Consider the following 23,315-nt stretch of genomic DNA (forward strand, 5'->3'; position numbering starts at 1 on the left):
CAAGATTAAATGAGATAATGTATATAGACCACTTTGAACAGTACCTGATACACAGTAACTACACAAACAAGTGTTAGTGGTTATCATTATTGGACACAGTGATTATTCTCCTGGGGCCACAAAGGGACAAGCTGAGACACAAGGGCAGGCTGGGAAGGTTAATGATTTGGTGCCTCTCCAAAGTGATATTTTTTCTATCCCTCATTTAGTAAGAAAAAAAGAAAAATGAATTTCTTTTAATATTTATTTATTAGGCCATCTCCACTAACAGAAACAGAGCTGATGTCTAGTGAAAAAAAAGGAAAAATCTCTGCCACATTTCTGCATTTCGGCTTCCTCTCTAGTTTTCTTTTGTGGTTTGCAAACAGGAAAACTTCCGGGGAACTATTCTGAAGGGTGAAAAACTCAGAAAACACAACAAACCTCTTATCTCCAGTGAATGACACTCTGCCGTGCATTATTAAGTTTGGAAGTTTCAGCTGAACCAGACTTTGACTCTTAGCTGACTGACTACAGGTGGAATCATAAAACTACTTGACAGAAGTAGAATGCACTCACTGTGAGGTTTTTTCCCCCCTTCTTTTTATTATTTCTACATGAAATCAAGGCCTGCCTCTGCAGAAGCCATGTGTATTTCTTCGGTTTATTGTGCTGGAGGTTTAATACCCCTTCGATTAATCAAGTGTCCTGGATACCTTTACAATGAACCCACTCCTTGTTTGCTTTTGGACCATCTTCTTGTGGGAAAACTGTGTAATTTAATGTCCGCTTTGTAATGGCATCTGCAGATGATAGCAAGGAATTCAGGTGGAGCACTGTGGCATCTCATGTCAATGTCTTACTCTACAGTTGTAAAAGACTACCTACTTGTAATGTGAGGTGTAAAACACATGCTCTGTCAAACCAAAGGGCAAGAAGCCTTTAAAATCCAGCCCCCACTTCTATACCTGCCTTTTTCTCCATGATTAATTGAAACAAAGTACAATGAGGCTATTAACTGTTCCTTGAGCAATGAGAGTTAAATGCAAGCAGCAAATCACAGTTAAGGAGTTTATACGCCAACAGATTCGGGCTAATTTTCCAGCCAACTTCCCTCCTGTTCAAGTGTCCTTACAAGGATGAAGGCCCTACTGGCAAGGTTCCTGGAAGTTGAAGTTCTTTGCAGTTGTCCCAGTTTGGGGAGTGCAGAGTCTCTCTTCAATAAGTCTCTCACCCTGTTTCACTGGGCTCGAATCCCAGCTCTGCCACATGTTAGCTGTGCGACTTTGGGCAAGTTGCTCACCCCAATATGCTTCTGTTTTCTCACCAATAAAATGAGCATGTTCATGATGTTCTGTGAAGATTCAATCCCATAATTTGTATAAAGTGGTTAATACAATACCTGCCATATAGTCAGAACTCATTTATTTATTAAACAAATACTTACTGAGCCTCCTGTGTACCAGGCACTGTTCTAGATATTCAACAAAACACACCAAGAATGACACAAACTTATATACTAGTGAGGGAGACAGACAATTAACTATGGATAGACCAAGTGGGTAAATGTTAGAGAGTGTTAGACAATGACAGCTGGTATGAAACAAAAGGAAAAGTAAAGCAGGGTGAGGTAATGGGAGGATTGAGTGGGAAGGAGGGAAAGTTGAGCTACTGAGGCACTACTGAGTAGGAATCAAGAAGCCTCATCAAGGTGGAATTGGAGCAAAGACTCAAAGGAGGTGAAAGAGTGAACTGAATGGAAAGCCAGGGAGAGCGCACTCCAAGCTCAAGCCAAGGCCCAATGGCAAGGAGCCAGCATGATCAGAAGGAGCCAGGGGAGAGTAGTAGGAGACAAGGACAAACCAATAAGAGGTTCTGATCACTTGGAGCCATGAAGGTCAATCTCAGAGTTGACCTTCTCTGAGTGACATCCTATAGGATTCTGAGAGAAGGAGTAGCATGATCTGACTTGTATTTTAAAGGAATCACTCTGGTCTATGCTAAGAATAGGTTGTAAGAGAGAAAAGTAAAGTCAGGGAGACCTGTTGCTACTGCTGTATCTCAAGTGGGAGCTGGTGGAGGCTCAAGCTAGGGCTTGGGGTGCGGAGTGGGGGAGGGAAGATAAGAGGGGGCTAGCCATGGAGGTGGTAAGAAGTGATTGGATTTGGGATATAATTTAAAGACAAAGCTCACTGCCTTCCCTAGGAAATCAGATATGGAATGTGAGAGAAACAGTCAAGGCATCTAGTATGAGCATCCGGAAAGATGCCACCTACTGGAATGTGGAAGGCTGTGTGGGGGAAAGAGCCCAGTTCAGTTCAGCCTTGTTACTCAAGAAATCTTAGCTACTTTTGTTAGTATCACATGCTGCCTTGTACTGTTGCAAATGCACATGCCTGTTTTATCTCTTTCTCCAGATGGTAAACTGCTTAAGGCTAAGGACCATATCATGTTCCTGTTTGAAACTGACCACAGTTCAGCTGATATGGCTAAATTCCAAGTTTGCAACGTACACTAGCTATATATACTCCTGGTACTTGCCAAGTAAGCAAAACAACTGTCCATTCTTTAAAGATTTATCAGAAAAAAAGAAAGAAAAATCAATGGAGAATGACCTAAATGTGTAGAGGACATTCCTTCCCACATACATAAATACTGCCCCTGGGTTAAACTAGGGTACTAGAAAGCCACATCCCTGACTTGCAGTACACTGGCACCCTTGAAATATTTCTACTAACAGGATTTTGAAGTATTGCCTTTGGCTGTTATAAGAAACAACCTTTTATTATTTTATTTTATTTTAATCCCAGTTAGTTAACATATGGTATAATATTAGTTTTAGGTGTACAATATAGTATAGACATTTTAACAATATTTGTTCTTACAATAAGTGAGCATCAAATGTCTTTGGATTTCTTTGTGTCATCTTCAATTTCTTTCATAAGTGTTTTATAGTTTTCAGAGTACAGGTCTTTCACTTCTCTGGTTAGGTTTATTCCTAGGTATCCTATTACTTTTGGTGCAATTGTAAATTGGATTGCTTTCTTAATTTCTCTTTCTGTTACTTCATTATTAGTGTATGAAATGCAACAGATTTCTTCACATTGATTTTATATCCTGTGACATTACTGAATGCATTTATCAGTTCTAGCAGTTTTTGTGTGTGTGTGTGGCGTCTTTAGGGTTTTTTATATATAGTATTATGTCATCTGCAAATAGTGAAAGTTTTACTTCTTACTTATTAATTTGGATGCCTTTTATTCCTTCTTGTTGTCTGATTGCTATGACTTTTGTTTGTTGGCAGTTTTTTGATTACTGGTTTAATCTCCTTGCTGGTAATCAGTCTATTCAAATTTTCTATTTCTTCCTGCTTCGTTCAGTTTTGGTTAAGTTATATGTTTCTAGGAATTTATCCATTTTTTTAGGTTATTCAATTTGTTGGCATACCTATATGTTTTCACAATATTCTCTTACAATTGTTTGTATTTCTGTGGTGTTGGTTGTAAGAAAAAGCCCTTTAAAACTCAGTGCTGTGTTTCTCCTATAGTTGTAGCTAAAGATGTAGTTCAGTACATTATAGTCTTTCTCTTTAGGACAAATTCCTCTCTTGAGTCCATTTTATTTCCCTAATATAGCCTAATTACTGCCCCCTTTCAAAATAAAATTCACGATTATTGTCTATAGCATATGTTAGCAAATGTTTTCTGTAAAATTCCAGAGAGTATTTTTATTTTATTTTTTGAGAGTAAGTATTTTAGGCTTTGCAGGCCAATGGGGCTCTGTTAACTGTGCCCCTGTAATGCAAAAACAGCCAGAGACACATAAGTGAATAGGCTTGCGCTGTGTTTCAATGAAACTTTATTTACAAAGACAGAAGGCAGGCCAGATTTAGACCACAGTTTGCTGAATCGTGGTCTATATTATTAGCTCCATTTAACTTGTTGTCTGTCTTAAACTGTTGACCTCCCCACTCTCCTGAAACTGCTCTTATCAGGATTACCAATGACCTCCACTTTGCTAATTCCAATAGTCAATTCTCAGTCCCTATTCTAATCTTTCCAGTAGTAGTATTTGACACAGTTGATCACTGTCCCCTCCTCGAAACTGTTTCTTCCTGTGGCCTTCAGAGCCCCTTATCCAGCTTGGTGTCCTACATCACTGGCTACTCCTTTGTCTTTTTTACTGGATCCTCATCTTCTCCCTGATTCTTAATATTGGATGGCTGAAGGACTCAGGTCCACTTCTCTTTTATATTTTACCTCATTTCCTGTTGATCTCATTGAGTTTCATGATTTTAAATATAATTTATATGCTGATGATTCTTAAATTTCTATTTCCAGCCCAAATCTCTCTCTCACTTCCAGAATCACCTTTCCAAAGGCTTATTAAGCACCTCCAGTTGAAATCCAGCAAACACCTCAAACTCAAATTGTCTAGAATTGAACTTCTGCTCTTTGTCCACAAACCTGACCCCCTGGCTCCTTCAGGTTTCCTCATCTCAGTTAGTGGCTATCCCATCCTTTCAGTTATCCCCAAATCTTGGAGTCTTCCTTGCCCCATCTTTATCACACCCTACATCCAGTCCATCAACAAATCCTATTGATTTTAATCTCAAAGATTATATTGACAAAACATGTTCTCATAACACCTGTTACCTCGTTGGTCCAAGCCCTCTCATTTCTCACCTGAATGATTGATGTGGCCTTCTTCCTAATTTCCCTGATTCCCCATTCCTTCCTACATCAATTCTCAATACAACAATTAGAGATATCCTTTAAAAATATAAGCCAGGTCATATCACTTCTCTGTCAAACCCCCATTTCATTCATAGTAAATGCCAGAGTCTGTACAATGCCTAACAAAGACCTGCATTATCTCATGTCCTCTCTAATTTCATATCTTACTCTTCTTCCTTTGACTTATTCTGCTCAAAGTGCCTCAGACTCACCAAGGCCCTTTCTGAGACCACTGAGGGAAGGTCCTTGTCCCTGTTGTTTCCTCCACCTAAAACAAAAGCTCTCTCTTTCAAGACTTTCCTCAAATATCATCTTCTCATCGAGTTCCACCCTTATCATCCTATCTAAAATTGTGGTCTCCTCACTCCTCAGAAGCTCCCATCTTCCTCCCGCTTTCTTCTTTCGATGATATCTCTCTCCTTCTAAAGGGTATCTCTCTGGCATGTCAGGTCCATAAGGGCAGAGGTTCTATTTGTGTTATCCACTGCTGTATCTCCAGCACCTAGAACAATGTCTATTCATAGTAAGCACTTGGTAAATATTTATTGAGCAGATGGATGGTCTTAGCACTAGAGCTTACTGTGCTCCTAGAAATGGTTTATTTTATGGACAATGTAAATTTTGTGACTAATCATGTTTTCCGCTTCACTTTGACTACTAGGAAACTTAGAGCCAAATATATAGCACTTATAGAGGGCCTCAAATGCACTTTATAGCCTGTGGTAAGGAACTTCACTTCTGGTACTCAGGGTCCTGGCTTTGAATCCCAGCCCCACCACTTAATATATGTATGACTTTGGACAGGTTATTTAACTTTTTTGTGATTCAGTTTCCTTTACAAAATGGGCATGAAAATAGTAATTTCTGTCAAAGGGTTATTGTGAGGGTAAAATGAGATGGTAGTTGTAAAATGCTTAGAACAGGGTTCAGTATACTGAAAGAGCCAAATAATGGTTTGCTGATGTTATTAAGATGGCCAACTATCTTGGTTTGCCTGGGACTCAGGGGTTTCCCTGGATGTGGGCTTTTCATTGCTACAACCAGGCACACTATCTTACTTTTTCACACTGATATTTCCCTTTGTCCCTTTTTATTTATTTTATCTTGCTGCACAGATTTTTGAAAGTTGTCTTACATTCTTGATGAAACAAAGTGCACTATGAATAAATCATACATAAATTATGTGCTCCTAACAAATATCAATAAACCATATAGTTTAGAAAGGAAAAATAAATGACTAAAGGAAGGCATAGCCATTTCTTCTCTAACAGGGGTTAAATTCACTCTTCTCAGTACTATATGCAAAGCAGAGGCAGAAAAAGATAAGGCAGAGATGACAAAGCCTGAAAGACTCCATCATGAGCAAGTTTAGTATAATATAGCAGCTATAAGATTATGTAAATGAAAAGACTAACACTATTAAGTGCCACAAAAATGCTGGTTGATTTTATCACAACAATCTGGTCTTACGATGCCCTGAGGCTTCTTGAATAACAGAGCAGTGCTAATAAAATGATGCCACACATTTTAGAAATACAATCTAAGTATATGTCTGCAATCTTCTGCATATCCCCCATGGAACTAGCTTCTCTTATGATTGCCTTTGTGCATTTCCCTCCTCTTTCAATTTTGGTAAATATGTGAAATTTGAAACCGGTATCAACATCTTTCTTAACACATAGTTATTAGGATCTCTGGAATGGCAATGTGAGTTGTTCTGCAGACCCTCTCCTCAGCAAAACAACTGTAAATGGTGAAAACTATTAAAAAAAATCTTTTTCAAGTCTCTGGAAATTGTTCTAAGGGCATATGACGAATGGAGAAACACTCATTCAAGAAAACCTAACATCTTGCTAAGAAGAGTGAGAGCCTATGGCATTTGAGCCATGACCTGCTCCCTCCTCTGTCCCCCAGCTTAGCATGACCCTTCTACTATGGGCAGGTGAAGCCAGGAGCACAGAGCTGCTTCTTCCCTAGCTCCCAGTCCATGACTATGATATCATTCCGGGAGAAACAGGCCACCAACCATCCCTATCCCCAACTCCAGGCTTCCTGTTACAGAAGCTCTATTCCAGGCAAGAGCAGCTGAGAGATCTGGGGCTCTCTTCTTCCACTTAGTCCCCACTCATATGGAAGTCTATTGTGTAGCAGGATGAGAATACTGGACCCTATAATTCCAGCTTGCTCACAGGATCAAAGTTTCATGCCAGGAGAGGCAAGCCAGGAAGTCTTGAGAGGTTAATGAGGTTAATGTCCCCACACAGTGTCCCATTCATAAAGCAGGGGTGCCATTCCAATAGAAGTGGCCCATAGCTCCCATCTCCAACCGTGGAATGGTGCTACAGAAATTTTGACCATAAAAACATAGAGCTTCAAAGCTCCCCCCAAGGGAACTGAATTTATTTGGAACAGAGCATGGAAGTTCAAGCCCAAGGATGCTGTCAAAAACAATGAGAACAACCAGCTCAACTGCAGAGCAGCTATAAATTTAACTAAAGACCAATGAAAGAAATAGCTAGGAAGAACCCTGCTGGAGTTGAAACAAGCCTCAAAGATTGTCTCCAAAACTACCCTTTCAAAGGGGTCTGGATTGAACTAGATCAGATTGTGAAGCTATAAGTTGCTTCACAGTCTGATCTATAACATTGCTAAAAACAATAGAGCATCAGCTGGCAATTAGTGGGCGTTAACAGCTGGGTGTGATACTAACAGAACCAGACACCTTAACAGAGAGATCAGGGAAATAAAATGTCAAAGAGAGCCATACTAAAACCATTGTCATCCTGGGATGTGCATGACCAAGACTACAACCCCTGAGGAACAACATCAGAGGCTACTCACAGAGGAAAATAGGCTGAAATAGCCCAGGTAAATCATTAAACAAATAAACAAGCAAGCAAATAACATCGCCAAGGCCCCTGTGTTGGAGGGAATTAGGGAGATGGTAAATTAGTATTCAGAATTGCTACAATATATTATCTAAATATCCACCTTTCAACAAAAAATTATGACAAGTGAGAAGAAACAGAAAAGTGTGACCCATACACAGGAAAAGGTAGGCAGTCGAAATAACTTTTGAGAGGGCCCAGATGTTGGACTTAGCAAAGACTTCAAAGCAGGTGTTATAATTATGTTCAAAGAATATAATTCACAAATTTCATAAAGGAAACCATGCTTAAGGAATTAGAATAAGGGAGATGACAATGTTTCATGAAATAGATAATGTCAGTATAGAGATAGAAATTATAAAACAAAATATGGAGAAACAATGGAGATTTTAGAATTGAAAAGTACAATAACAAAAATGAAAAATTCACTAGAGGGCTTAACAGTAGATTTGGGTTGGCAGAAAAAAAGGATCAGGAAGGTTGGACATAGAAGAATAGAGATTATGCAATTAGAACAGAATGGAGAAAGGATGGAGATAGAGAAATGGGCAGAGTCTCAGAGAAATATGAGAAATCATTAAGCACTAAAACATATTCATAATAGAGGAAAGAAGAGAAAAAAATGAGCAGAAAGAATATTCAAAGCAATAATGGCTGAAAACTTCCCAAATTGAGAAAAAAAAACACATTAATCTACACATTCAAAAAACTCAACACACTCCATAGCATAAATACAGGAGATCTAGACTCAGACACATCAAAGTAAAAAAGCTAAATACAAAGAGAAAATCTTGAAAGCAGCAAAAGAAAAATAACTTATTACATACAAGGACACTACAATATGATCCAGCAATCCCCCTTCTGGGTATATAAACAAAGGAGATAAAATCACTATCTCAAAGAGATCTCTGCATTCCCATGTTCATGGCCGCATTATTCACAATAATCAAGGCATGGAAAAAACCCAAGTGTCCACTGATGGATGAGTGGATAAAGAAAACATTATATATACAAACATTTTATGTGTTGTACCTACACACACACACACACACACACACACACACACAAGTAACAGTATTCAGGAAACCCTGCCATTTGCAACAATATGGATGAAACTTGAGGGCATTATTATGGGTGAAATAAGTCCGTTATAAAAAGACAAAACTATGATCTCACTTACATGTGGCATCTAAAAACATAAAACTCATAGAAACAGTAAAATGGTGATTGTCGAGGGTGAGAGGTGGGAGAAATGGGGAGATGTTGGTCAAAGGTACAAACTTTTATTTTTTTTTAATTTTTTTAAAGATTTTATTTATTTATTTGAGACAGAGAGAATGAGAGAGAGAGAGAGCACATGAGAGGGGGGAGGGTCAGAGGGAGAAGCAGGCTTCCTCCTGAGCAGGGAGCCCGATGCGGGACTCGATCCAGGGACTCCAGGATCATGACCTGAGCCGAAGGCAGTCGCTTAACCAACTGAGCCACCCAGGCGCCCAAAGGTACAAACTTTTAATTATAGTATGAATAAATCCTAGGGATCTAATGTACAGCATGGTGACTCTAACAATATTGTATTATATATCTGAAAGTTGCTATGAGAGTAGAGCTTTAATGTTCTTAACATAACAGTAAGAACAAAAACCAAAATAATGGTAATTATGTGAGGTAAAGAACGTGTTAACTAACTTTGCTATGGTATTTCACATTATACTCATGTATTAAATCATCACATTGTATACCTTAAACTGACACAATGTTATATGTCAATTATTTTTAATAAAGCTGAAAAAATATAATATATGGAAACAACCCAAATATTCCATCAGATGAAGGATAGATAAACAAAATGTGGCATATTCATACAATGGGATATTATTCAGTTAAAAAAAGAATGAAGTACTAATACATGCTATAACATGGATGAACCTTGAAAACTTTATGCTAAATTAAGGAAGCCAGTCACAAAGTTCTCATATTATGATTCCATTTAAATGAAATTACCTCAATAGGCAAATACATAGAAAAAAGAAGGCAAATTAGTGGTTTCCAGGGACCAGAGAAAAGGGAGAATGGAAATAACTGCTAATGGGTAAGGGGTTTCCTTTGAGGCTAATGAAAATATTCTAAAATTGACTGTAGTGATGGTTGCTCAAGTCTAAATATATTAAAAGCCATTGAATTGTATATTTTCAGTGAGTGAATTTTATGGTATGTGAATTACATACCAATAAAGCTCTTTAAAAAGTTATTGGAAACTAAATGTGAAACTAATGATGTACTGTAAGTTGGTTCATTGAATTTAAATTTAAAAAATGAAAAAAAAGTTATTGGAACATTGTTTTAATTGGCAAAGAATGTATAGCAAAGTGTCATTCATTCAACAAACATTTATTAAGCCTCTATTATGTACCTGACACTAAAGCACAGTAGATATAGTAGTGAACAAAACACTTGGATCTCTGCCCTCATAAAGCTGACATTCTAGTAGAGGACATAGACACTAAACATACAGGGAGAATGCATTTTTTAAAAATATGATTGCAGATTTTTCAATGAATAATATCCCTGCCCTCATGGATTTTGTCATCATGTATTTTCGTGTTTGTATCTCTGATGCCTACAGGTCCTTATGAAAATGAGCTTATAGATACTAAAGATTCTCATTCTACCCAAATCATTCCTTATTCATCTCACATGCCTGATGACTAAAGAGACAGAGATTTCCTGGTGTAGCCTGAGACTCTCTTTTTTCTCTAACCTGTTCTAGGGTGTCAGGACTCAGAGCCAGCATTTTCAACATGGGTATCCTTAACCATGTGATCAGTACCTTGGACTTCCCTGAAATTTGCCACACATCCATCTCTCTGGGTAAAAAGGAAACCATTCCTACATTTCTCTCTGGATTACCATAATTTACCTAATGCTGAAACCTTGACATAATTTTGTGGCTTCTGGTATTTCATCAATGGATATACCCTAATGTATCTAACTAACTTCCTATTGTGGAACATATAATTCTCCCCCCAAGATTTTGGCCCATTTTAAATAATGTGAAGACACCTCTCAGCATAAGGTCTTCATTTTACCTTTGCCTACTAGTGAGGGGCCTTTTAAGTGGTTTTCCCAGAGCTGAGGAATGATTTGCCCAAAGGTCTTCAGTCTATATTCCTGTAAATCAGAGAATTACTGGAAACTTTGAAACTATATATACTTTTTCTGCGTTATAGACTCCCTGTGTCAGACAGAGTCCTGGCAGAAAACAGGGGCAAACTCAAACTGGGTAAACTGAGGAGTGTTAAAAAGAGAAAGAGACTACCAAGAGTGAGCAGAGTTTAAGGAAATCTGTCAGAAGGATAGGACAGTAACCTGGGATAGTAGTAAAGAGGAGCTATTATCAGCTCTCCATATGAAGGGGCAAGGATAAGAAGCAGTTATTAGATTTCTTTCATTCAACAAATATTTATTGAACACATACTATGTGCCACGGGGAGTGTAGACACAGCGAGATGTTTAGATAGGTGGGTTACATTGCTATTACCACCATGTATATGACCAATGTAGTGCTAAAGACATATACATTATCTCCTTTACCCCTCTAAAATGCCCTTGAGGAAGGTAATACTAATATCATTCCAATTTACAGATGAGTAAATCAAGGCTCGGAGTGGTTAAATAACCTGCTCATGTTTATAGAGCTTGTGTTTGGCAGAGCTAAAATGTAAGTGCAGGTGTGCCTGGCTCTAAAATTTTAGCCCCGTATATATTTGTTCTTCCACATGAACCACTGCTAAGAAAGCAAGAGTGTGGGGCACCTGGGTGGCTCAGTTGGTTAAGCATCTGCCTTTGCTCAGGTCATGATCTCAGGGTCCTGGGACTGAGCCCCATGTCAGGCTCCCTGCTCAGCAAGGAGTTTGCTTCTCCCTCTCCCCCTGCTGCTCCCCCTGCTTGTGCTCTCTCTCTCTGTCAAATAAATAAATAAAATCTTAAAAAAAAAAAAGAAAGAAACCAAGAGTGTGGTGATCCCTACCTTTGAGAAGTGAATGTGGCCTTAGAAAGGGAAGGCCTGCTTGAAATCTTTATAATGTAATCAGATTAGTTGTACCTTATTTATCAGGTGTGACATTGGTTTTTAATCCTCTGCTGATAAGCACGCAAGCACTCCTACCTGTAACTGACTTTTCTTGATCTTCTCAATTATTTACTTTAAAAAGATTGACCAGCCGTAGCAAATGCAGCCATCCTTGCATGCGCTTAAGTTTTAGAAATGCACAGGTTGAAGGGTTGACTAAGTCCCTGTATGATTCAGCTACTCATTATATTTCAGCATCCCTGAAACTAAGCCCAGCCATTAATTAGCAATCCCAGAGGCACCAGATTTCCCATGAAAACCATACTTCCACAATTACAATTACTTCATATTCTATTGACAATATTGCTTGATATAGAATTCTAGGTTGGAGGGGAAATTATAATTTCCTCTCTGAACTTTATACTTGTTAATATTCTTTTATATTCTGAATTTTATTTAACACTTATAAATAATGTTTAATGTGATTTTATATAATAAATTTTATTATCATAATCAAAGTAAAGCATGCTCATTATAGAAAATTTGAACGCTATAGAAATGTATCAAGAAAAACTTAAAATTACCCAATATCTACCATTTAGATAGCCACTGTTAATATTTGGTACATCTCCCCTATCTTTTTTTCTATGTATCTTTATATAAGGCTTGTACAATTTTGAATCTTGTTTAGTAAGATACTCTCTATTCCAAGACCTAAGAAATGTGCACCTTTGTTTTATTCTGATTGCTTTATTGTTGAAGTTTCTGTAGTTAAAATTTTGCATTTGGGGTTATAGAACCACAAGTTAAGAATTTAACTTTCTTTCCCCAAATAATCAGTCTTCCTCACATCACTTGTTGAAAAATCCATTTTTTCTTTTATCATTAGTTTGTGATTTTCCCTTTATCATAAAGTATTTTGTGTTGTAGTGTCATTTTTGTGTCTGTCTATATCATTAATTGAATAATTATTGCAGTAGTTTCACACAAATCATTATAGCTTAATAAAATGTTTTACTATTTGGTGTTACCAACCACCCTTCCACACACTCCCATTCCTTTTCATTGCTGCATTTTTCCTCTGAAGATTTCTCACTTAGTATTTTTATGTTTATTCTTCCAGGTTAACTATAGAATTATTTTGACAAGCATCAAAAAAAAAAAAACTCATTGCAAATATGATTACCATTACTATAATTTCAGAATAAAATTACACTGTTATATTTAGTTTTCCACTCAATAACATTGTAATAATCAGTAAAATTGTAAAGATTTTTTTAGTAGTTTTGACAACTTTTGTGAAAGTTATTCCTAATTAATGTGTATATGTTCACTGCCATTGCTATTAAGAGTGGCATCTCTTTCCATTATATATTTATATTACTGCTGATTTATAGGAAAGTAATTGATTTTTTTAAGTATTTATCTTATATCTGGCTATTTTAATCAACTCATATTAATTCTTACTGTGCTTCTATTTTTTATGTCTTCATAATATAGTTAATTTGTCAATTTTTTTTCATATTTGTCTTTCCTTTTCCAATATTCAACTTGACTTAAGGTCCACTATAGTTTATTGACTAGCGTTTTCTAGAACAACATTAAATAAAAATAGCATTGGCTGCATTCTTATTTTTTCTTGCTTTTAATAGGAATTTTTTTAAAAGATTTTATTTATTTATTTGACAGAGAGAGACACAGCCAGAGAGGGAACACAAGCAGGGGCAGTGGGAGAGGGAGAAGCAGGCTTTCCGCGGAGCAGGGAGCCCGATGCGGGGCTCCATCCCCGGACCCTGGGATCATGACCTGAGCCGAAGGCAGACGCTTAACGACTAAGCCACCCAGATGCCCCTAATAGGAATTTTTCTATTGGAAGTTATTTTTCACACTTAATTATTTATTCCTTTTGAGATTTGTTTTGTAACATGAGGTAAATGTATAAATTGATTTTCCCCTAATAGTTAATCTATTGTTCTAGAGCCATTTATTAAAGTATCTTTCTCTTCTTCACCGATTTGTGATTCAACTTGTGTCATTATCTCTTTTCGTAGACTATAAAAATGATCAAGTAGCTCTCATCTTTATTGAATCCTCCTAAATTACCTTTTACCTAATGTTATAAAACTTTCTTTCACAATGAACTGAAAAAAGAAGGACAAACTAAACCAAAGTTAGAAGAAGAAAGGAAATAATATATATTAGGGCAGAAATAAATGAAATAGAGAATATAAAAGCAATGGAAAAAATCAGTAAGATGAAAAGTGGATTTTTTTAAAAGATAAACAAAATCAACAAATCATCAAGTAGACTAAGGAAATAAGAGGAAATAGTCAAATAACAAAAACCAGAAATGAAGGAGGAGACATAATAACTGATGCCATAGAAATGAAAGGGATCACAGCAGTCAACTATGAACAGTTATGTGCCAATAAATTCGATAGCCTTGGGAAAAAATGGATATATTTCTAGAAACATACAACCCACCAAGAATGAATTGTGAAGAAATAGAAAAATTTGAACACACTTACACTTTTTCTTTAGAGTTAGAGGTGATGTATTAATTCCTCCTTAAATATTTGATAGAATTCACCAGTGAAGTCATCATCTCAAACTTTCAAAAAATTGAAGAGATATCAATTCCAAACTCAGTAGATGAGGCCAGTATTGCCCTAATACTAATATCAGACAGATATTACCAAAACAAAAAATCTATAGACCAATATCTCTGATGAATATTGATAAAAATATCTTCAACAAAACACTTGCAACTGAATCCAACAACATATTAAAAGGATTGTACATCATGACCAAGTGGTTTTTATTCCTGAAGTACAAGGATGATTCAACATACAAAAATCCATCAGTGTAATATACCACATTAACAGAATGAAGAAAAGAAACCCCATGATCATCTCAATTGATACAGAAAAAGCATTTAGCAAAATTCAACATTCTTTCATGATAAAAACACTCAACAAACAGGCCCCTGGGTGACTCAGTTGGTTAAGTGTCTGCCTTCAGCTCAGGTCATGATCCCAGGGTCCTAGGATGGGGCTGCATCAGGCTCCCTACTCATCAGGGAGCCTGCTTCTCCCTCTCCCACTCCCCCTGCTTGTGCTCACTCTCTCTGTCAAATAAATAAATAAAATCTTTAGAAAAAACTCAACAAACTAGGAATGCAAGGAAATTACTGCAACATAATAAAGCCATATATGAAAAGTCCATAACTAACATCATACTCAATGGTGAAAAATTGAAAGCTTTTTCTTCACAATTCATTCTTGGTGGGTTGTATGTTTCTAGAAATATATCCATTTTTTCCCAAGGCTATCAAATTTATTGGCACATAACTGTTCATAGTTGACTGCTGTGATCCCTTTCATTTTTCTTTAAGATCACAAACAAGGCATGGATACTCATTCTTCCTACTTCCATTCAACATATTACTGGAAGACCTAACCAAAGCAATTAGCTAGGAAAAAGAAATAAAAGGCATCAAAATAGGAAAAGAAGAAGTAATACTCTCTGTTCACAGGAGACATGATCTTGTATGTATGTAGAAAATCCTAAATATTCCACAAAAACCTGGTAGGCTGATAAAAAAAAAATCAGCAAAGTTGTAGGATACAAAATCAACACACAAAAATCAGTTGCATTTCTATAAACTAACAATGAATAATCTGGAAAAAAATTTAAGAAAAAATTCCATTTATAATAGCATCAAAAAGAATAAAATGTTTAGGAAAAAATCAAGGAGGCAAAAACGTGTGCTCTGAAACTACAAAACATTACTGAAAGGAATTAAAGAAGACACAATAAATGGAAAGACACCCTATATTATAGATTGGATGACTTAATATTGTTAAAGTGTCCATATTACCCAAAGTGATCTACAGATTTAATGTAATTCTATCAAAATCCCAATATTTTGCATAGAAATAGAAAAAAATTATGAAATTCACATGGAATCTCAGAGGACCCTAAATAGTCAAAACAATCTTAAGAAAGAAAAACAAAGCTGGAAGCCTCACACTTCCCGATTTCAAAACATATTACAAAGCTATAGTAATCAAGAAAATATGGTACTGGCATAAAGACAGACATACAGACCAACATAACAGAGTAGAGAACCTGAAAATAAACCCTCACATATATAGTCAACTGATCTTTGGCAGAGGTGCTAGGGCTACCCAATGGGGAAAATAGAGTCTTTCCAACAAATAAGGTTTGGAAAACTGGATATCCAAATGCAAAATAATCAAGTTGGACCCTTACTTTACACCAAATATAAAAATTAACACAAAATAGATTAAAGATCTAAATGTAAGACCAAAAACCATAATACTCCTAAAAGGAAACACAGGGGGAGCTTCATGACATTGGATTTGACAATGATTTCTTGGATATAACATCAAAAGCACAAGCAAAAAATAAAAGCAAAAATAGACAAAGGAGACCACATCAAACCTAAAAACTTCTGTGTAGCAAAGGAAACAGTAAGTGGAGTAAAAGGCAACCTATGGAATGAAAGAAAATATTTGTAAACCATATATCTGATCAGAGGTTAATATCAGAATATATAAAGAACACCTACAATTTAAAAAAATTCCATTGAAAATACAGGCAAAGGACCCAAATAGACATTTCCCCAAAGATACACAAGTGACCAACAAAAATATGAAAAGATTCTCATTATCACTAATCATTAGAGAAATGCAAATCAAAACCACAATGAAATATCACCTCACACCCATCAGGATAGTCATTATTAAAAAATCATAAAATCACAAGTGTAGATAAGGATGTGGAGAAATTGAAACCCTGGTGCACGATCAGTGGGAATGTAAAATGATGCAGCTTCTATGGAAAGCAATATGGACATTCCTCAAAAAATTAAAAATAGAATTAATGTAAAATCCAACAATCCCACTTCTGGGTATTTATCAAAAGGAGTTGAAAACAGAATCATAAAGACATATCTGCACAACCACGTTTACTGCAGCATTATTCACAATAGCTAAGAGGTGGAAGCAACCTGTCACCAACAGGTGAATGGATAAAGAAAATGTGGTATATATACAATGGAACATGATTCAGGCTTACCAAAGAAGGAAATCTTACCACATGCTATAACATGGATGAACCTTTAGAATATTAAATGAGATAAGCCAGTCACAAAAAGACAAAGACTGCATGATCCTATTTACATGAGATACCTAAAATAGTCAAACTCCTAGAAACAGAAAGTAGAATGGTAGTTGCCAGGGACCTGGGAGAGGGGAAAAGGGGGTTGTTTAATTGATATAGAGTTTTAGTTTAGAAAGATGAAAAGGTTCTAGAGATCTGTTGTACAACAATGTACATATAGTTAACACTACTATACTATACACTTAAAGATGGGTAAGATTTTGAAGTTTTGTTAATGTGTTTTTGACTGTAATAAAATGATGTTATATCAATACATACACATATAAAAGATGTTATATTTATCTAGCTAGCTATGTGTCTACATCTATATCTATCTATCTATAATAAGTTAACATAAAGGAACAAAGAAAACATGAAACTCCTAGCAGAATATAGATAAGTGACATGAACTAGCAATTTAACTCCCCAAAGGGTCAAAACACATATGGGAAATAATTTGTCTTACTTATAATCAATAAATACAAATTAAAACTATTTTAAGAGTCAGAAATCCTGGAGTAATCTTAGACTTTGCCTTCTCTTTTTACCATTCTCTCCTGTGGATAATCATTGTAGACATATATATATAACATAATATATAATGCAAAGCATACATATATAGTACATAATTATATTTATTTACACAAAGTGATTATATATAAATTATTATACTATTTCATTATATTGTTATGGCATAATTCCTCTCAGCAATAAAAAGCAAAGGCTGTAAGGATCACTGGGTCAAAGAACATCATTTTCACTTCAGTTTATTTCAGTTTGATGAAGAAATGATGCTTTGTTCAATTCTCCAGGAAATTAGTTCAGAAGCCACCTGTGTCCCCACCGTTATCCCTTATTCCTCCCTCACTCCAACCACAACATCTTGTAAATATATCTAAGAATCCTCATGCTTGTTCACTGGAGGAAATATTTTATCAGTGATAAACAGTCTTATCACTTTTGTTCTGTTTAGTAATTCAGGATAACATAGCTTCAACCTGGGATCACTTTAGAGTGAAAAGCCACTTGTTTCCAAAAGGTTTAACCTTATGAGGCTTATTACTCGTTGTAAATATTAATATAGTATGTCCTCAGTGAACATGGCCAGGGCAGAGATTGCTTTTATGAGGAAAATTCCACTGAAGGCAAATTCAAAAATACTCTCAGAGAGGGATTCCAGTGGCAAGGCTGTGTGATTTAAGCATTAATCAGTTTGTGGGCGTGTGTGTGACTAAGTCAGTTTTCCATTGTGCTCTCTTTTATCACCTCAGACTCTTCCTTCAAAGCAGTTATCAAGATTCATAATTATTAATCTATTTATGGGATCATTTGTTTAATGCCTGTCTTGCCCACTGGCTTCCTTGAAAGTAGGCATCATGCTTGTTTTGCTCAGCACCATGTTTTCATTTCCTAAGTGAGTGCCGGGAATATAGTAAATTCTCAGTGTTTGTTGAACAAATAAATAAAGATTCTGCAAACAGGGGGATTTGACAATAATTTCCTTTCCTTCCCAATTTCCAATTCTAACCTATTTGCTTCTCTTTTTTAAAAAAAAAAAAAAGATTTTATTTATTTGACAGAGAGAGAGACAGCGAGAGAGGGAACACAAGCAGGGGGAGTGGGAGAGGGAGAAGCAGGCTTCCCGCTGAGCCTCCGCTGAGAGGAAAACAGAAGGGGGAGAAAAAAAAAAGATATGCCCAGTGAAATTTTCACATTCAACTTCAACAAAGCAGTCACACCACAGAGCAGGATTTGACAAAGCTTTTCCATAAAGGATCTGGTAGCAAATATTTTAGACTTTGAGGGTCATACATTCTCTGTTGCAACTACTCAAGTTGTAGTGTCAAAGGAGGTAAATAACATATGAAGAAAATAGGGCCGTGTTTCAACAAATTTTATTTACAAAAATATGTGGTGGACCAGATTTGTCCAGCTGGCCATATTTCGCTGACGCTTGCCCAGAATAAGACCATAAATCACTATCCATCCTTCTCCCTCCTCCCCACCTTCACTCTCCCCCTCCATCTATCTTATCTCATCTTATCATCTCATCTCACTGGTAGATGGATTTGTGTAGTATTATTGCTAACTAAGGACTCTTAAATCAATAGGGAAAGCTAACAAATAAAAGTTAAATGATATCAGCAAAACCTGAACAATAGGGTTGGAGGTAGAGGGAGAATAGGACTAGTGAAAGCATCTAAATGATGCTCCTAAAGAGAAGTCAGAAGTAGCAGGGGAAGAAATAATATTATTTAAAATAATGTTGTTTGAGTTTTATGGGCCATCGTGAACATCTTGATAAGAGAAATGGGCATCCATGTCGGGCGGGAAGCGGGGATAATTGGTATGCAGAAGCGTTAACATAGCAAGTCTGACTGCTATCCTTTGAAAGGCATGCTTACAAAAGTTGGCCCTGGGGGGCATCCGGTATCTTGGATTTTGGAAGGTTTTCCACACTTAACTAATAAGAGTATCTCACTCTTCATAAACTGCACAATCTGGTTTAAGCTGATCACCTGCTTTTTCTTCTGGAAGTCTGAAATTTTGGTATGTGCTAGGCAGAGTGTACCTACATTATCAGTCCCCAGTAAAACACCTGGATGCTGAGTCTTTGAGCCTCTTTGGTAGATAACATTTCATATGTGTTGTCACAACGTATTGGGGAATTAAACCCATCCCGCATGACTGCACTGGGAGAGAGCTCTGGAAGTTGGTGTGTGGATTCTCCTTACCTCCACCCCATGCACCTTATCTCTTTCCTGATTTTGCTTTGTATCCTTTTGCTATACTAAATAATAGCCATGAATGTGACTGAATGCTGACCTTATGTGACCATAAACAAATCACTGAACATGAGGGTGGTCTTACAGACCTCCAACTCAGTTGCTATCTCTTTTTTCACTCTTCTAGACTATGTGAAAAGATGGAAAACATTGAATTTTACATTATGAGGCCAACATAATTTAAAAAATAAACCGAATTATAAAACAGTACCAAAAAAGGAAAAAGAGACCAATATAAATTAAATAACAACAATTCATTTCAAAGATGATGAAATCAGTCTTAAACAGGGTAATTCACTTCTTTGCCATAAGAAAAAACCAAAACCAAGGAATTATAAACAGAGTATTTTGCATTTTTTATATTATAGGATAATATTTGTTCATGAGACAAAAATTTAAAAGTATAGGGAAGGATAAGGAAGCATAAAAATGATCACCTATAATCTGCCACCTAGAGGCAAGCAATAGACTTCCTTCCTGGTTTTTCCTCTTCATTTACTAAATAATTAAAAGTATACTGTCCCTAATACTTTTTAGTCTGATTTTTTAGCTCAATATTCTACTAACAGACATTTTCTCATATTGTTAAAAAAAGTTTCCATAACATGATTTCATTGGCTAAACAGTGTGCCCCTTTTATCAATGTGGTCACAGGATGTGGATGTGACAGTTGACTCTGTGGTCCTTCCAGAAGTAAGAACTGTGGCCCAGTGGGAAGAACACTGTTTCTAACAAGATGAGATTGGGGGCCATGAGAACACATCGACCTTGTTGTTTGAACATTAACAGGGTTTCAGTAGCAAATCTTAGAGTCCCCCTTCCCTGCACCCACCAGGGGATGTTATCTATATGGATCTGGCAATTCATGACCATAAACAAATCACTGACCATGTGACCAATTCTCAACATGACCAATTCTATCAGCCATTGCTACCCTCTAAAGAAAGGCTTGATTCCTCCCATCTCTCTGATGGTCATCACTACTTCTGCTGCAAGCAGAGAGTCCTGAGAAATACCTGTACACTTGGTAAGTATTTCTTAAAAGAACCAGAAGCAAGGCAAAGAGACTGCTAGTATCTATATGTATGTGTATATGCTGGTATGACCTCAGGTACCATTCAGGACCTCAGTCTGTGCTGGCATCAAAATAACATTAACCAAAATTCCACTTAGACTCTTGAGATCTGATAATTCCTTCAAATCACCCTCCTACAGTGCTGGTTATTCTTTTTGCAAATTCATTCTCTACTCTTATCTGCCCTGCTCTGATTCCAAGGGAAGTTGAACCCCATGGATTGCATCAGTTGGTCTCCTTTGCCAACTGGCTTCCAGTTGGAGACGCTGGAAAGAGACCACAAGGAAGAAGAGGAGAGATCAGGGTGTTTTCTTCCCACTAGCTCTTCATTTTGAGTTGCACTTCTTGCAAGAGCAGCATTCTTCCACAACTGTAGTTCCTATTAGGTAACCCCCCACTTCCAGGGTACCAACTCTCACCACCCTCCTCATGGTCCTTCAAGCCCAGGGGTGCAATGGCTGTATATATTGCTGATTTCTGGGTGCCTTGACATTCTTTGTTGGTCCCCATAACCCTGCCCACACTTTAGTGAGCAACCTCTTCACCTATCCATTGAATGATATAAAGGAGGCTGGAAAGACATTCTTTGAGGTGTCCTTAAATCTAGCTAAAAATTCTATTGCTAAGGAAGAAAGGACAGAATTTATACAGGGCTACTACTAGCAGTTTCTGCTACATATCATACCCTAGACATTATCATCCATCAAACCTATCTGCTATGACATTTTTTGGCCCGTGTCTTCTAACAACCACCTCTTATGCACATATCCCTCTCACTAAGTCCAACTGAATTCATTTGTGGACAAAAATAAGACCCTTCTCCACTGACCACCCCCCACACACCATTATTTTTAGTTTCTAGACAAATCCTGTAGCCAGCTGAAACTGCATGTTGCAATTCTCTCTTGCCTGTTAATTCCTCTGCCACATGTGCCTAGACTCCAGTTCTGGATGACATAGTTTTCTGCCTTTCCTTTTCCTGCGACTGCTGGCTAATCTCCCGCAACCACTGGTCTCATGATACATTCAAGGTCACCAATACCAGCTGGGCTTTGGCGATGCCTGGAAACCCATGATGTCCCTCCCCTGCTCCCTCTCCTGGTCTCCCTAATGAGCATTTCACTTTGCTAAAGTCCTTGGCAGAAGGGCTTTCCTCCTCCATGGGGGCTGGTGGTATTAGTTTCCTGCTGCTGTAACAAACTGCTACAGATGTAGTGACCTCACTAAACCAGCACAAATGTACCCTCTCACAGTTCTGGAGGTCAGAAGTCTCAAACCAAGGTGCCAGCAGGGCCATGCTCCTTTTGGAGACTTCAGAAGAGAATCTGTTTCTTTGCCTTTCAAAACTTCTGGAGGCCGCCCACCCCCTTTCTCACATCACTACCCCTCTGTTTCTGTTGTCTCATCTCCTACTCTGACTTTGTCCCCTCGGCCTTCCTCTTATTCACAGATACTGATGATTACATTGGACGCACCTGGATAATCCAGGATAATCTCCCCATGTGAAGATCTTTAACTTAATCACATTTGCAAAGTCCTTTTGGCCATATAAGGTAACATAGTCACATGTTCCAGGGATTTGGACAGGGACACCTTTGGGGGCCATGATTCAGCCTGCCACATTGACCTTTCCTCCTGCTTCCAAGGCAGAATGCAGGCACCAGGCAGGAGCTTCCCCAATATCCATCCCCAGTCCTCTGGGGACACACTTATTTATATTCACTCATCCTGACCTCTCTTCCCAGTTTCAGTGAAGAAGATGCTCTTCCCATCAAAGGCTGACCCCCCAATCTTTTCTGTAACCTGGACTTCTTTACTCTATTAATATTTTTTCCCTTAAATTCTTCCTTGTCTGATATTAAGATTGCTACCTTGGCTTTCTTTTGATTTATTTTTGCTAGTATAGCTCATTCCTTTAATATTACACTTTTTATGTTATTGTACTATAGTGGTTAATTCTGTAAATACCTGAATGTTTAAAAATTATAGTGGGTTCTGCATGACATGACATGTATTCTTAAAAATCATCACATTGTGAACAGTAAAAATCTGTGATGGCAGTAAAAAATCACAGGGCTTTTGAGAAAATTGGGTTTAGAGGCACAATACTCAAAAACGTCATAAGTAGCGTATTTTTTTAAAAAGATAGAAAAACAGGGGCGCCTGGGTGGCACAGTGGGTTAAGTGACCGATTGGTGTTGGCTCAGGTGGTGATCTCAGGGTCGTGATCTCAGGGTAGTTAGAGGGAGCCCCGAGTTGGGCTCTCTGCTCAGAGCAGAGTCTGCTTAAGACGCTCTTGCCCTCTCCCTCTGCCCCTCCCACACCCATTCTCTCTAAGATAAAAAAATAAATCTTTTTTAAAAAAAGAAAAACATAGTACCACAGTTTTATACATTTTATACAGTTAAGAAATTCAGAAATGCTGTAACAGATTTGACATTTTACCTTGGAAACTCTTGAAGTTTGCTTGTGGAAGTAGCTGTCACGAAGGATGCAGTTACCCTGACGCCCTGGAAAGAGGTCCATCTAGAAGCAGGTGTGGATGGGTGTGGCTCACGGCACCTGGGGTGAACCGAGATGCGGATGGATGTTTGG

Source organism: Mirounga angustirostris, unplaced genomic scaffold (genome assembly GCF_029215605.1).
Source record: "Mirounga angustirostris isolate CCGP_5_RB_7025 unplaced genomic scaffold, mMirAng1.0.hap1 SCAF_10, whole genome shotgun sequence".
Lineage (NCBI taxonomy): Eukaryota > Metazoa > Chordata > Mammalia > Carnivora > Phocidae > Mirounga > Mirounga angustirostris.